Source organism: Triturus cristatus, chromosome 1_1 (genome assembly GCF_964204655.1).
Source record: "Triturus cristatus chromosome 1_1, aTriCri1.1, whole genome shotgun sequence".
Taxonomy (NCBI): domain Eukaryota; kingdom Metazoa; phylum Chordata; class Amphibia; order Caudata; family Salamandridae; genus Triturus; species Triturus cristatus.
The window spans coordinates 487,855,025-487,872,315 of NC_140579.1; positions in this window are offsets into that span (position 1 = coordinate 487,855,025).

Here is a 17,291-nt window from a genome sequence, read left to right on the forward strand (position 1 = left end):
AAGGGTGTGATATCCCTTGACACACAACTCTTAGTTCAGTAGGACTTACTGTAGCTAAACTTAATATTATATGTATCTCAGGTACCTTTAGTGGTTTTCAGTTGATCAATTCAATTGAGATTATCTGGTAAAACAATAGCAAGCTGGAATCCCACACGCTGCACACCAATGTGAGAAGGTGGCCTGATATATGCTGTCCACTAGTTCTAGTGGGCACCTTGTATCAGTCCAAACAACCCCTTATGGTGATAGGTTAAAGACAACCTTTATTGAAAGCTATCCTAGTGGTAGCTATGGAGAGCAGCCTTCAGGCTAAGTCTTGAAGGAATGTAAAGCAGCTTGTTTTACCAGTCTATAATCTCTTGAATGATCAAATGAAAGGACAACCACACCATGTATATATTTAAAATATATGTATTTAGGTTAAAACACACCCCTCTAGTCTCTTTATGAGACTGTAGTTTGAAGTGCTTAAGTTACAAGTGAGCAATCATCAGTAATAGCACAAATACACGTTTGGACCCTATGGGCATACCGAACCGTATACCAATAAAGTGGTATAAGAACCACGACTGAACTAGACACAAGGCCTAGAGCCTGTAGAATTGCTGGGACCCCAAGGAACCACCCAAGGTAGTGAAACAGGGGACACACGGGGACTGTATGCAGTGTGTGAACACAACCGCGGGTTCCCGTTATCTTCTATGGGCAATGTCGCGGTTGGAAATTTAAAGATTAGGGACACTTAGAATTGAGTCAGGACCAAACCCTTTTGGGCTTAAGAAGTTCTAGGGCTAGCACCCACGGGAGCACCGGAGTACTTGAGTTACCTCACCCAGGGAAGCCGGGTGCATAGGTGTCTTTTGGTGTCGTGTCGCGTCGTCGATTGCAATGGAAGCCTGCAAAGAACTGCTGCTGCCATGAAGAGGAGAACTGTCCGAAGAGATCCAAGCCGGGATCTGGGATGGAAGGAACCTGAAAGCAGAGGGGACAGAGTCTGGGTCACTAGCCAGTGACCGAGGGCAGGATGGACCAATGCCCACCGATGGCGGGAGCTTCATGTGAGTTGATGGGTGTATTGACTCTTCAGCCACGAGGTCCAGGAGGCGTCGCCGAAGTCCACGAGCCGGATTCGAGCTGTCCCTCGAAGTTTGTCGAGTGCTGCGGTGTCGGCGATCAGATTAGACCCAACAAGCCTTGGCATCGGCAAGTAACTGGAATTCAGAGAAAGGACTGCGGTGCAGACCAGCAAGGTCTGAGGGACTCACCCAGCAAGGGTAAGTCAGGGCAGGTCTGGAGCAACCAGGAAAGCCCAAGCAGAAGAGGAGTTGCCTTCGTGGGGGCCTACTAGCCAACGGGCTAGCAATCACGAAGGAGCCTCAAGCTGTCGCACTTGAAACTGGCCCACAGGTGACTCGTGGAGTGGAGGCCAGCAATCTTCGGAGCAGGAGGTGCTCAATGTTGGGGCTACTCGGAGCCCAAAGCACAACTTCGAGGATGACCAGGAAGGTGTTGTTGCTGCAAAAGTTCATGGTGTCCAGGGGTCACGGTTCCATGTTACCCACGATAGCCACGGGCCTCAGCTTTGCTGTGGTCTCAGGGAAGCCTCGGGGAAGTTTGGAAATCCACCTCTGGTGATGTAAAGACTTTGGCGTCCAGCAGGAGCTTCAGCAATGCAGACGGTCAGTTGCTTCTTTGGTGCCTGCCAAGCAGGGGAGTCACTCCTTGACCCCAAGGGAGATTTCTTCAGTCTTCTAGTCAAAATAGAAAGTCAAAGGTCCAGGATATATGTTGCAGAGTTTCGTCCAGGGTAATCTAAAGACGCAAGGATTGGGTTCCCATACTTATACTAAGTTTGGGGGTTGGACATACTCTAGGGACCCACCTATGTGAGGGTTTGGAAAGAGGGGTGGTTACACCCATTTCCTTTGTCCAGTTTCACGCCAGAGCAGGGGCAGGTAGCCCCTGCAACCGGTTTGAACTGGACTATGCACAGGGACACCAAATGTGCCCCCAGTGCAGGACTTCAAAGAACCAGAGAGTGCTCCCGCCCAGCCTGTCTGGGGAGGTGGTTACACCTCCCTTCGACAGGAAACCTATTGTCCAGGCCTCCCCTGCTGGAGATTTGGTCAGCAGCAGGAGGTCAGACCCGTGTCTGTGGAAGAGGCATCCATTTTGTGATGCCAGGGCTCAGGAAAGTCCTACCGGGTTTGACCCGGGTGAACATGTCTCTCCCTCTAGAAGGGTGGAATGCTACCCCCGCCGCCAGAACTGGCTGAGGGGTTAGTATTCCAAGATGGTTGACACCAAACACGACATGTTTTGATGCAGTCATCCCAAAGTTAGCATTTACCACTAGGTTATAATGCACTTAAGAGTATATGGTATGGCTGTATCACAGAACAGCCATAAGGAAGTACTTCCGAAAGCTGCAGAGGGTCTCAGCTTATGCTTGGGCCCCCTCTCACACAAAACCAAGCACTCTGCCTTCAGGATTGTCAAGGCCTGCCATAGGAGTGACTGTATATATATGTATGTGTGGATATAGGTAGCCTATACCACTGTAAGGGGTGCAAGCACACCCTTACCCAGGCTGCAGTAGCAGACCTGTGGTGCCATTTTGGAGTGCTTCCCAGGGGTGGCATAAAACATGCTTCAGCCCCTGGTAGGCCTCTGAGGTACCTATGCCCCAGGTACATAGTATACCATATACTAGGTGTGAGAAGATGGCTTGGTATATGCTGGTCACTAGTTAAAGTGGCCACCTTGCACCTGTACAATTCGACTCTTATGGTAGATAGGTTTAAGACAACCTTTTAAAGAAAGCTATCCTACTTGTAGCTGTGGAGAGCAGCCTTCAGGCTAAGTCTCAGAGGAATGTAAAGCAGCTTGTTTTACCTTATAATCTCTTGAATCACTAAATGAAAGGACACCACACAGGTATATATGTAAAATATATATGTTTTTATTACTAGACACAAACTACCAATCTCTTTATGAGATTAGAAGTCAAGGACATATGCACAAATCAACATTTCAAAACAAATTAAGCACTTCTATGGCTGGGGCCCTAGGGGCGTACCAGACCATATGCTAAAAAAAAGGTATAAGAAGAATGACTTGAGAAGGGAAAAGGCCTAACGTCTTCAGAAGCACTGGGGCCTCACTAATCCACCCAAGGCAGGTAAGTAATGGACCCACGGGGGACGCATGCAGTGTGAGAACACAGCCGCGGATCCCAATTGACTTCAATGGAGCAAGTCTCAGTTGGAATTTTAAAGATTTAGGATACTTCGGGAGAGTCTAAAAGCAAGTCACTTACAGGGTAAGTAGTTCTAGAGCCAGCACACACAGGAGCACTGGAGTACTCGAGCTACCTCACCAGGGAAGTCGGGTGCATAGGTGTCTTTTGGTGTCGGGTCGCGGCGTCGTTTTCAATGGGAGCCAAAGAAGACTTGCTGCTTGTGAAGACAGGAGAAGTGTCCGGTGGAATCCAAGGCTGGATTCAGAAGGAAGAAGACCTGAAAGCACAGGAGACAGTGTTCAAAGTCACTTGCCGGTGACCGGGGGCCAGGAAGCTGGATGCCCATAGTAGTCAGGTGATTTCAGGTGATCAAGGGTGTCTTGACTCTTCAGCCACGAGGTCCAGGAGGCGTCGATGATGACCAGGAGCTGGATTCGGAGTGTCTCACAAAGTCTGCAGCTTACCGAGGTGTCGGCAACCAGATTAGAGCCAACAAGCCTTGGCAACAGCAAGTCTCGTGGAAAGTGAAGAAAGTCAGCGGTGCAGACCAGCAAGGTCTGAGGGACTCACCCAGCAAGGGTAAGTCAGGGCAGGCCTGGAGCAAACCAGGGGAGTCCTTTGGTTCTGTATAAAAGTCTTCAGGGGACCCACAAGCCAACCGGCAAGGGATTGCGAAGACGCCTCAGGAGGATTCACTCACCAGGAGCCCATGGTCACTCGGGACGAGGTAGGCCTCTGATCTTCAGAAGAGATCCTGCTGGAGGCTTGGAACACACGTGGTCCAAAGCACAAGTTCGTAGAACATCATGAAGGGGTTGCACTTGACAATAGTGTACGGTACCTGGGTATTGCTGTTCCTTGTCACTCGTGGGGTCCACTCGCCTCAGCTTCGCAATGGTTGTTGAGCAGTCAGGAAATCCACTTCCGGGGCTGCAGGGACTTCGGACTCCGGCAGGAGCAGGAAAGTTTGCAACCGTTGATGCAAAGGTTTGGTGCCTGCCAAGCAGGGGAGTCACTCCTTGACTCCAAGGGAGATTCTTCAGTCTTCCAAAGGTAGTGGAACGTCGAAGGTTCAGGATTCTTCTTTCAGAGCGTCATACAGGGATATCTAGTTTGCAATGGCAAAGATTCCCTAACTTATACTACAAGGAAGGGAGGGACTAGCTCTATGACCACTGCTATGGGAGGGTCAGGGGAGTGGGTGGCTACACCCACTTCACTTTGTCCAGTTTCACACCAGAGCAGGGGCTGGTAGCCCCTGAACCGGTTTGAGCTGGCATATGCACAGAGGAGCATACTGCTCCCCCAGTGCAGGACTTCAAAGCACTCTAGGAGTGCACCCACCCAGCCCCAATACACTAAATCCTGTCTGGAAGGTGGTTACACCTCCCTGTGACAGGATGCCTATTGTTGGCCCTTCTCCACTGCGAGTTTCAGTCAGCAGCAGGAGAGCAGCCCAGTGTCTGTGCTGGTGGCATCCATTTTGTGATGCCAGGGCTCTTCAGGATTCTACTGTGTTTCCACAGTGGGTACATGTCTATTCCTCTAGAAGGGTGGGATGATACTCCCACACCAGTTACTGGTGTGGGGATATGATTCCAAAGCGTGTGACACCAAACACGACATGTTTTGATGCAGCCATCCCAAAGTTAGCATTTACCGCTAGGTTATAATGTACTTAAGAGTATATGGTTTAACTGCATCCACAAACAGATACATAGAATGGACTCTGAGAGCTGCAGAGGGGCTCTGCTCAGGCAGAGGCACCCCCTCACATGGAAACCAAGCACCCTGCCCTCAGGATTGCTAGGGCCTGCTTTAGGGATGAATGATAGGTTTATATGTGTGTGCAAGATGAGATATAGGGAACCTATACCACAGTGAGGAGTGCTAACACTACCTCACCCAGACTGCAGTAGCAGGCCTGTGGTGTCAGATTTAGTCTGCTTCCCAGGGGTGGCAGAATACATGCTTCAGCCCCTGGTAGGCCTGTGAAGTACTATGCCCTTGGTACCTAAGGTACCATATACTAGGGGCTCATAAGGTACCACAGTATCCATTCACTAGTGCATATAATATGCACTCCAAGTTGTTTAGAGAGAACAGAGAGGCTGGGGCCCTGATTAGCAGGGTCCCAGCCAGATTATAGCCAGAAACCAGTGTAAACATCAGAAAAAAGTGGGGGCAACATAAGAGGCAGATCCTACTCTCCTACATACCTCTGCACCTCTTCCCTCTTTCAGCACCTCTCTTGCCTCAGTCTTACCCACCTGTTCCCTCTTTCTGCATCTTCCCCCTTTGTACAGCTCTCTTCCCTCTTCCTGCACCACTCTTGCCTCTTTCTGTACCTGTTGCTTTTTCCACACCCCTCTTACCTACCTCTGCACTTATCTTCCCTCTTTCTACACCACTCTTGCCTGAGTATGCCTCTGATTCCCTCTTTCTGCACCCCATTTGCCTGTATCTGCAACTCTCTTGCTTCTTTTTGCAGTTCTCTTGCCTCCTTCTGCACCTCTCTTGCCTCTTTCTGTAACTGTCTTGCCTCCTTCTGCAGCTCTCTTGCCTCCTTTTGCAGCTCTCTTGCCTCCTTCTGCACCTCTCTTGCCTCTTTCAATACTTCTCCTGCCTGTTTCTGCACTTCTCTTCCCCCTTTGTGCAACACTCTTGCCACTTTCTACAGTTCTCTTCCTGCACTACACTTGCCTCTTTCTGTACCTCCGTTGCTTTTTTCTACACCCCTCTTACCTACCTCTGCACCTCTTACCTCTTTCTGCACCTCTCTTGCCTCAGTCTTACCCACCTGTTGTCTCTTTCTGCCCCGATTTTGCCTGTTTCTGCAACTCTTTGCCTCTTTCCGCAGTTCTCTTGCCTCTTGCACCTCTCTTGCCTCTTTCAACTCTTCTCTTGACTGTTTCTGTACCTCTCTTGCCTCTTTCTGCACCTCACTTGCTTCTTTCTGCAAGTCTTTTGCCTGTTTCTGCACCCCTCTTCCCTGTTTGTGCAACTCTCTTGCCTCTTTCAACACTTCTCTTACCTATTTCTGCACCTCTCTTGCCTCTTACTGCAGCTCTCTTGCCTTTTTCTGTACCTCAGTTGCTTCTTTCTGCACCCCTTTTGCGTGTTTCTGCACTCCTCTTCCCCCTTTATGCAACTCTTCCCTCTTACTACAGCTCTCTTCCCTCTTCATGCACCACTCTTGCCTCTTTCTGTACCTCTGTTGCTTTTTTCTATACCCCTCTTACTTACCTCTGCACCTCTCTTCCCTCTTTCCGCAGTTCTCTTGCCTCCTTCTCCACCTCTTGCCTCTTTCAGCACCTCACTTGCTTCTTTCTGCACCCCTTTTGCTTTTTTCTGCACCACTCTTCCCTCTTTGTGCAACTCTTTTGCCTCTTTCTACACCTCTCTTCCCTCTTTCTGTACCACTCTTACCTCTTTCTGTATCTCTGTTGCTTCTTTCTGCACTTCTCTGGTCTCTTTCTGTACCCTTTGTGCCTATTTCAGCAACTCTTTGCTTCTTTCTGCAGTTCTCTTGCCTCTTTCCATACCCCTTTTGCCTCTATCTGCACCTCTGTTGGTTCTTTCTGCACCGCTCTTGCTTCTTTCTGCACTTCTGTTCCAATTTTCTGCATCCCTCTTGCCTTTTTCTGCACCCCTCTTCGCGCACCACTCTTGCCTGAGTCTGCCCACCGATTCCCTCTTTCTGCACCCCCTTTGCCTGTTTCTGCAACTCTTGCCTCTTTTTGTAGTTCTCTTGCCGCCTTCTGCACCTCTGTTGCTTCTTTCTGTACTTCGCTTGCCTCTTTCTACACCCCTCTTGCCCCTTTCTGCACCTGTGTTGCTCCTTTCTGCACCCCTCTTGCCTCTTTCTGCACTCCTCTTTCTGCACCCTGTAGGAGAGTAGGATCTGCTTCACATGGGTACCCCCACTTTTTGCTGGTGTTTCACTGTTTTTGGACCTTAGTCTGGCTGTGACTCTGCTAAACAGGACCACAGCCTAGCTGCTTCCTCTCTAAAATGGTTTCCATGTACATATCTAATTGGATTCTGGAGTGCCTTATAAGCCCCTAGTATATGGTATATTATGTACCTAGGGCATAGGTACCTCAGAGGCCTACCACGGACTGAAGCATGTATTATGCCATTCCTGGGAAGCACTCCAAAATGGCACCACAGGTCCGCTGCTGCAGCCTGGGTAAGGGTGTGCTTGCACCCCTTACAGTGGCATAGGCTACCTATATCCACATATATATACAGACACATATAAACCTATGTCACTCCTATGGCAGGCCTTGACACTCATGTAGGCAGAGTGCTTGGTTTTGTGTGAAAGGGTGCCCAAGCATGAGCTGAGCCCCTCTGCAGCTTTCGGAAATACTTCCTAATGGCTGTTCTGTGATACAGCCATACCATATACTCCTAAGTGCATTATAACCTTGCGGCAAATGCTAACTTTGGAATGGCTGTATCAAAACATGTCTTGTTTGGTGTCAACCATCTTGGAATACTACCCCCCCCCCACCAGTTCTGGCGGCGGGGGTAGCATTCCACCCTTCTAGAGGGAGAGACATGTTCACACTGGCTAAACCCGGTTAAATCCTTTCAAAACCCTGGCATCACAAAACAGGCCCCACCTCCCCAGACAGGCAGCACATCTTATTGGGGCAGGGTGGGTGCATTCAGAGAATGCTTTTGAGACACTGCCTGGGGCACATAAGGTGTCCATGTACATAGCCCAGTTCAAACCAGTTGTAGGGGCACTCAGCCCATGCTCTGGCACGAAACTGGACAAAGGGGAAGGGGTGTAACCACCCCCACCCCATGCCCACCGACAGGTGGAGCCTTAGATTTAGTCCATACCCTAAACTTAGTATAAGTATAGGAATCCAGTCCCTAGGATTTTAGATTACCTTGGACGAAACTCTGCAACATACATCCTGGACCTTCGACGTTCTATCCTGACTAGAAGACTGAAGAAATCTCCCTTGGGGTTAAGGAGTGACTCCCCTGCTTGGCAGGCCCCAAAGAAGCAACTGACCGGTCTGCATTGCTGAAGCTCCCACCGGACACCGAAGTCTTTGCATCCCCAGAGGTGGATTTCCAGACTTCCCCTGTTGCAGGGATTCTGCTCATGCACAGAACTATGCGCAGGAAACCAGGACCTCAATGAATTGTGGTGTACCAAAAACTCACCTCAGAACCCAGAACCCCTATCCGACCAGCATCAGTGTCCCATTCGTTATCCGTATTAATCTCGGCGGTCCCAATGTATAGACAACCCAGAACAAGCGGCTTAGTGTATTCTCAGGAATGGTGGGAATCAGAAATACCTATTCGTTATTTTCTCATATCAGTCCACAACAAGAGTAAAAAGAGACACGGTAAAGTTTAAAGAGTTTATTTTATAAACCTCGTGTCCTAAGATACAGTACTTTGGCTAACATAAGCAGACAAATGATTAAAATCAAAACCATCAGCATAGTTACAATACCATAAAAAATGAAAGGAGAAATCATAATATAATGACAGTGGAATACAGCCACCTTCCTTTCGCTAGTAAACTAATATTATTAGACTAATAGAAGGTCTCTAGGCTTGAATGGGGAACCCCATACCGTAAAGATCAGCTTAGTGGAATCACATCACAGGATCAGGTGTACTCTGCTCCTGGGAAAGCTCTTCTTCCGAATGTGTGTATCAAGCATGCAGCCTGCAATATTAAAAGCACTCGACTCTCAGGTATTTGCAGCTGTGTGCGTGTTATGGCTAAATAGTGGGCCGGTCAACCTGAACCCAAAAGCATGCACCGTCTAGCGACCCAGACTGTTTCTTTACACAATGTTCAGGCCAAGGTCGCAGCTCACGGCTAGGGATGTGCACAACAGGCAGTTCTCATGTGAAGAAAAGGCGAGCAAGCATTTCTCAAATAATAACATGTAACTGCAGTGTCATGTGCAAAAGCAGCAAAAGTGGCAAGATGGCTTTCTAACATCTAACGCGGTTATGCTAACTTAGCAATGTACGTATATAAATTGCAGCCCTCACTACACCCCCCCTTGATCGGACCACTAACTAATAGGGGTACAATTGAGGAACGCAGAGTTCAAGTTCGATAGAACGGAACTAAGAGCACAAATTGGAAATCCATATAAAGGCAGTGAAGGTTCGAAGAGAAGAAAAAAAAAACTTAAAAATGGGAAAAAAATGTATCGATGGATGTCGAATAAAAAGGTAAAAGTTCGTGTAAAGGAACGTTGGACGACATCCAAGTTAATCCATCAACGTATAAGCACAGTAAGTAGCAACAGCTTCCAAGAGGAAGTCATTGGAACGTCCTGCAAAATCGTCTGCCATCCAGTTCAGCAAGGGGAATGAACACATGTTCTTCAACAACTGGAGCCTCTAGTACCATCAGAGGACAACTGGCATGTTCTTCAAGATAACTTCTTGTCAGGAAGTCATCCGCAGCCGTACCGATGTCCCAATTCCCTAGGACTCCATGTGCCGCTCCACAGGCCATAATCCTGACACCAGAACAGTCCAACTCATGAGCCACTAAGGGACTCATTAGTCGGTCATAATCTGGGGCGGGAGACACAGTTTGACAAGCACAAATCCAGAGCCCATTGGAACGGACACTCTAGGCAAGGAAAGACAGGTTGTACGCATGTAAAGTAGGGAAACCGGAAGGACAATCCATAGGCTAAGCTCAAGGCTGCCAGTAGTAGTGTTCCATAGTATTCAAGCATCCGGTTACGAAGATGGAGCAGCCGGGACAGGCTGTCGTGTGACACAAATTGTGCAGCCATTGCGTAGTAAGCAGACCAACAACAGCACCCCAGCCACAAGGGCGAGAATCAACGGGAGACCTCCAAAGACGCTGGAAAAAATAGAATGAAAAAATGCCGAGATCACACCAAAAATAGTTTGGAAGGAGGTCACGAGGCCGGAGCCCACAATTTTGAAAAAATGTGCCAGGCCACTTGTTGACGAGGCATTAAAGATAGTCTGAATCAGGGCATCAAAATGAAGTGGGAGATCAGTATTCAAAAGCACCTGCACCTCGGTGCGCATGTTTGCTACGTGAAGGACAAATGTTTCCCGGGACGAAGTCAACGCGACTTCTTTTTGAGACAATAGAGCCCTTATTCTGCTCATCTTGTTGCACTCTGCTTTCAAGGTTGGAATGGAAGGCCAGATGAATACATCGATCCGCCCATGCGGGGGTGGGAAAAGGACGTGTTACAGCAGACTACTCTCTGTGATACAGTCACTATGTAGGGAATTCCCACTAACATCCCACAGCAAGCTTCATTATTTAAGAGCAAATAACTACTATTAGCCAGCAGCGTAAATGGCGGTGTAATGGCTGGCACTGGAATCCCTTTCAGGATGCAAGCTAAATTAGGAGCGTGCACACTGCATGCACCATGCAATTGAATGTGCCGACACACCACAGAGTGATCCGGAGTGGAAGTGCATTCTTCACCTTTTAAGTAGACCTCTTTACCGTCTCTCACGCACCTGTATGTGAATGGTAGCGACCAAACTTCATGCAGGAAGGCAGTACCTAGTTGTTCATATCTGCCTAGCGTATAATGTTTCATGCAAGAACTGAACTTAAACAGGGGAAATGGTAATGTGATTAACCCGTGGATAAGTCACACAGCGGAGTTTAATTTGGCTACAGAGAAAGGCAAAGGTTCTAACTTTTCAATGTGCAGCAATGAGTATGTTGCATCTTTCATGGACATGAACTGTTGTTTTGCAGTTAAATTAAAAGGAAGGAACAAAGATGAAGTATTTATGTAGTCCCAAGGGACTTTCCCAGCCTTTAACGTTTGCAATGCCCATGCAAATTGCATTATAGAACGCAATTGATTTTGACCATGATATAAAACAGACATATCATCCTGCACGATGTCAACAACAGATGAAACCTATATTATCTAACGTGTAAATTCTGGAAGAAAGGGTGTTAATGCTATTATCTATAACAGCCAATACTTTCTCCATATTGGCTTGATCAATAGCCCGTAGTCTGGATGCAGCTTCAATTTGTGATAGCTTCCAAACTTCGTTATAAACAGCATATACCTATCTTTTGGACCTGCCACCCGCAGGACCCTTAACAAAATCATTCAAATCTATTTTGTCATGTAATTGTGATAAATGAAGTTTAACAGATGCTAAGGTGGAATGTTGCAGCCAAGATTGGCATTACTTCCCTACAGAGTAGGTAGTTACAGTATGAGATGATTCAAAACGGGGGTCCACACGAACCTGCGTATACCCCGGATTTAAATCCATATTAACCATTCTTCCGGGTTTAATTTGGAAATATTGAAGGATGTGTTAGAAACGTATGATTGCAACGCATCAAGGGACAGATCTGTATCATTATCCCAATTAGGATAAGCACCCAGATCCGGAGTAGAGGGAGAAATAAATTTTTTAGTAGTAGCCAATCCAAAACAGGTGGTCTGAAAAATTGACAACTTCAAAAACAACATGTGGTTCGGGATGAGGCAAGCACGATGCAAAGCTTATGTTCCTTGTACCTGCCATGGTGAAGAACCCCAAACCGATTTAAGATCAATAGTTGCTTTCCACAGATCTTAACCTCTGATTGCCAAATCATCCATAAAGGATTTGGAATATAACAATTTCATGTGTGTCAGCCTAACTTTCGAGGCAGACTCAGCTGCCACTTTAAAGTAAAAGGAGGCAGGATTTGAAACACTGAAATCAGAAAAATATGTGTATTTGTTCACTAACTGGGTGGAGCTGCCAAGCCTAGGCGCTGGACAGTTTTCCCATTGCGTGAAATTTACAAAATTTCTAAATGTATTGGCTTTGTGAAGGAAATGATTGCCATAATGTTGATAGCAAAACTGCTCATCATAATTAGCAGTATCTAAATACAAATCCTCAGCATTAAACGCAGCATAATATTTCAAATCAGAAAATAGTGCTTCTATGGCTTGAATATCCCAATCATCTGAGCGGATGCTCTGCTTAACTACATCCCCCATAGAAACACGAAATACATTTGGCACATTGATTACTTCAGTGGGACCATGAATTTGAAATTTCTAACAGCATCCCACGCAATCCCATCCAACACAGGCCAGGCAGTAATATTCACAAAAGTCTGGTCCCTTTTCATGATGTGTGATGAGGAGTGGGGGGCCAAAGTTCCATCAATTAGTCTAATTGTAGATCTTTCTTTTAGATAGTGTCCATTCACAAGACGAAAAAATACCACCACAAATCCAATGGACATTAACAAAAAAATAGATATGAGCACCAGCCAAATGTAAGTCCAAGGCGGAATGAAAAAATTTCTTTTAAACCAGACAGCAAAAATTAAAACTTTTGATGGGGCATTGGAAGTCATTGAGTTAGTATCACAGGAGAAGCGTGACTGATTAACTGCGGTGGTTGTAAAACAGGCAATGGTACATCTGCGGGATAAGCATACTCAGTATCTTCAGGTAGACCACCAGCCGGTGGTAGCAACAAAGGACCAGTAACTGTATGCATCTCGATGGCAACATCAGACAAGGTGGTAGAAGCTGGAATCAAAACAGAGTTTCTCAGCATCGCAGGGCAAGAAACCGCTGGAGTCATACTAAGAAGAATCGGCCACTCGCTGTAGCTTGACATTGTCAATAGAGATGTACCTGTTATCCTTGCGACTAGGAAGTGGTGGTAAAATGACTGTTCGTGTACCCGGCACGACAAGCACTGGAACCGGTGCACGATAAGAGGGGCCAAACTCCTTCTTGTTCTCCACCTTCTCACGGACAGATCACCAACTCGAGGTAGCCAGCCGACTACCAGAATCTGAAGCACAGCATCAGATGTGGAGGGCACGTGTTCCTTCGCGAGACTGTCTCTGGCTTCTTGTAGAGTCTGCAATACAGCACAGTGATCATCTACGTCAAAGGGTGCGGCTGACGCCGCCATGTCTAGACCATCAATGTCCAGGACAAACATTCGTATGCCAAAGAGCATCATGTATGGGGTCTGCCCACCCAGAGACCTTCTAGGGAGATTATTAAGTGCACGTTGGACGTTATACAGATGGGCTAACCAGTTCCGGCCAGTGCCTCAAACCCTAGCTGTCAAAGATTGCTTTAAGTCATGGTTCATTCGCTCCACCACACTATTACCCTCAGGTCGGTAGGGAGACGAAAATTTGACTTGGACCCCCAAATTTCTCATGGCTTCTTTGTACGCCTTAGAGGCGAACGCAGGGCCCTGATCAGAATGAAAGGTACCACACGCAAAACGTCCCACAAAGACACGGAAATCCCTTATGACAGTACGGGCATCAGCACTCCTTTGTGGCCATACCCACAGAAAACGTGTGCACGAATCCACTGCAACCAAGATGTACTTGTACGCAGTATCAGAGGTGAAAGGACTGCAGTGATCTAGATAAACACACCCTAGTGGTTTATTAGATATGTACAACTGAGTCTGTGGTGGGCGCTCAGCAGTTGAAGGTTTAATCTGCTGGCAAATGTCACAATCAAGAACAGAAGCGCGAGCTTGTTTATATAAACCGCACCACCAGTAACGTTGTTGTAACAGAAAAACAGTAGCTGCAATGCCGGCGTGGGCAGAGGCCAGGCCTTCGTGAGCTGCTGTTATCAATGATGGTCTGCAGTCCACGTTGGGAATCAATCTGTCACCAACATCGTTAATCCTCACCAATGGGACTTTATCAGGACTTAAGTGATAATGGTAATGAGAAGGGAAACCTCTCGGGTAATTACTTCCCGTTTCTGTCGCAGCAATAGCTGCCAAAATGTCATCATCAATCTTACTTTTGGATCTTGTAACTGCTGCTACTAGATATGTCGCCACTGCTGTTTTTGCTGCTTCGTCAGCTAAGCTGTTGCCGACAGCGTGGACACCAACTCGTTGGTGACCGAAAGTGTGAATAACATTCACGAGATGTTCTTTAAGTTCTGCCACTCGAACCCAAAGCATTTTATGCTTAATTGTGCTACCTTTGGAGTCACGGTATTCATTTTGAGACCAAAAATGTAGATTGTCGTTGTAAGATTGAACACAATAAAACGAGTCACTTACTATAAGAGTAGTGACCCGAGGATCAGCAAACTCCAGTGCAAGCACCAGAGCACTGAGCTCTGCCAACTGTGCGGTACAATCACCCAATGACTGCGTATGCACAACATCAGATTGGAATTCACCATTCACGAAAGTACCCACCACAATTGCGCAGGCCGCTGAATAGGCATGCTTCGATCCAGTCGCCGGTAATCCTCGAGCAGGCGCAAAGACAGAGGAGCTGGATGAACGAATTCATACTGTAAGTACTCCTGAGTCTGTAATGAGGCTTCAAAGATATAGGTGACGTCGGGCGATGTCAAGGGAGTGGCCCATTGTATCCACCGAGGATGCAAAGCTTTAGAATTTGGTACACTCGCTTTGGTCACTGCCTCAAGGGCAGGATATGGTGTGACAACCAACATGCATTTTCCTTGCGACAGCGCTCGTTCTTTGAGAATCGCCATCTGTACTGCCGTAAGAACTTTCTCGACAGAGGAGAAACGCATTTCAGCCGAAGTGTACAGGTGTGATTTGTAGGCAATGGGGACGGTGTCGCCCTCATTGAACGTTAAGTACGTGAAACACACTGCACCCGGCACAATTCTTATTACCAGGTGAGTGCGGTTATCACGTGTCAGTAAGTATTTTGAAGCAAGAAGATCAGCTTGCAGTAATTGCAAAATAGCTGAATGCTCCGGCAGCCATCATGATTTGGAAAAAGTAGGTTGTACCAAGGCATAAAGCGGCTTGATACGCTGGGCATAATCAGGAATGTACGTACGACCGAAATTCAGAAAGCTCAGCAAAGACTGTAATTTTTTCAGTGTTGTAGGAGCACGCAGGCATGCGCACTTCTCCAGGAAGTGCGGAGCCAATCCTCGACCTTCATTGTTGAGTTCGTAGCCCAAGAACAACACTGTATACTGTATACTCTGCAATGTGAGACTTCGTGAAATTTAATTTGAAACCGAAGTCTGCGAACATAACTATAATGCGATCAACGCGACACAGATGCGGCCACAGCTCATCATCTGTGAGATAGATATAATCGACATACGAGTACGCAGCTGTATCTCTGCTCTCTAAAAGAGAGACTACACGTGCGGCAAAGACGCCAGGGCTGTTTTTATAGCCCATGGCTAGTCTTGTAAACTGTTTTTGTTTGCCGCCTGAAGTAAACGCTGTCCACTGACTGCTAATAGAGGACATGTTATGGCTGTAAAAGCCATTGGAAAACTCAAGTGTAGTTTTAAATCTTTTTCGCACGAGATTATCGACGAGAGCCGAACTGTGAGTATTTTGTTCCCGCGCACGTCCGGCAATGAGAGTTTAACTGCCGGTAATCCAAAACCAGGCGGTACAACCCATCAGGCTTCGTCACAGTGAATAAAGGATTATTCATTGGTGACACGCATGTTTCAATAACACCTTGATATTCCAATTGTTCAAGGATTGCCGCGACGTGAGGTCTGGCTTTGCGACGCATGGGATATTGGGGTTGTGGCTGGGGCATAGACCGCAATGGAATCTCATGGCTGGGGGACAATTTATCCCAGCCCACCTGAGTACGATACAAAGCCGGTGCTAGCACCAGAGCCCACTCCTCAGCGAACCTTTTAGCTTGGTCCTTTGGCACTGTGTGCGCAAAAGACGGGAGGATTACCTCCTCCTCTCTAGGAGCATCTAAAATGAAAGCCGGGGGCCAGTCTGCCTCCGCTAGGAGAATGTCATAAGAAGGTCAGATTATCCCAAAAAATCCCTTGAATTGTACGTTGTCTGTCACCTTCAATTAGGAGGACTATGTTATATAGTCTGTCAGGGGAGCCACTCTAGTGTCAGCAGTTTCTACGGTAATGAACGTATCAGTTGCTGTCGCCACCAGATATGGACACAGTGCTTGCCGCACTACTGTAACCTCCGCCGCGCTGTCAAGCAGCGTTAGGGCACATGTCAGGTTCCGAAGCTGCGTTCTCACTATCTGTGGCATACCTCGCTGTCAGTGCAGCAATTTTCTTCTTCTGAAACGGGGGATGTTGACGTGCAAACTCATCTTGCTTGCCTTTACCGTCAGCCTGACGGGGTTGTTCACGACCTTGTTGTGCACCCCAACCTTTGCCACGGTCTCCGCCACCGGACTGTGAGGCCGATGTTTCCTGTGAAGAAGGAGGAGAGCGTTGTTCAGTAACCTGAAATCTATCAGGCGACTTAATACTAGTACGATCGCGCAAATCATAAGTGCGTTCGCTAGTCTGCTGTACGGGAGATGCAGGACTGTTTCTGTTGCTGCTTTCCCTGTTTCTTTGCTCTCCAACTCCATTTTGGAAAAGCTGGACAATCGTCTTTACTAGACGAACTCACCTTAGTTTGTTGTATCAAGTCAGGAATGATTAGTTGGTTTAACTCCCAAACTACTGCGGACAATAGTTTTATAAGCTACCGCAATAAGTTTAGGTAACTCTTTGGGCTTATCGAGTTCAGCTACGCAGGCTAAGCCATTTGCCACTTGGAATTGCACCGCATCTCCCTTGAGATTACCAAGGACGAGGGGGGAAACAATGTCGAATACACCGACAAGCCTCATTCCAAACTCTACAGCCGCCTCCGGTCCGTGCTGATCTTGAACAAGTTTAATGACGGAGAGCAGCACGGCCATAGACGGAGTGCCGAAGCACTTCGAGTAGACCACGGCAAAGATCTTTCCCCAGTTGTCACAATCTGGCACATCCGGGATAATGTCTTTCGGCAAACTAATGGTGAGAATTCTGTGTTTCTCCACCTCCGTAGAGTGTGGAAACACGGCTTCCAGCTGGTCAAATTTCTCGGCAAGCCAATAAGGAAAATCATCCTTATTTTGGGGCGCTTGCCCATCACCGAATTAACTATGACGGGACTAATAACAACCGCCGGGTGACCAGCCGGTAGTCCCGCAACAGCAGGACCCACTTGCACATTACGTGAAACG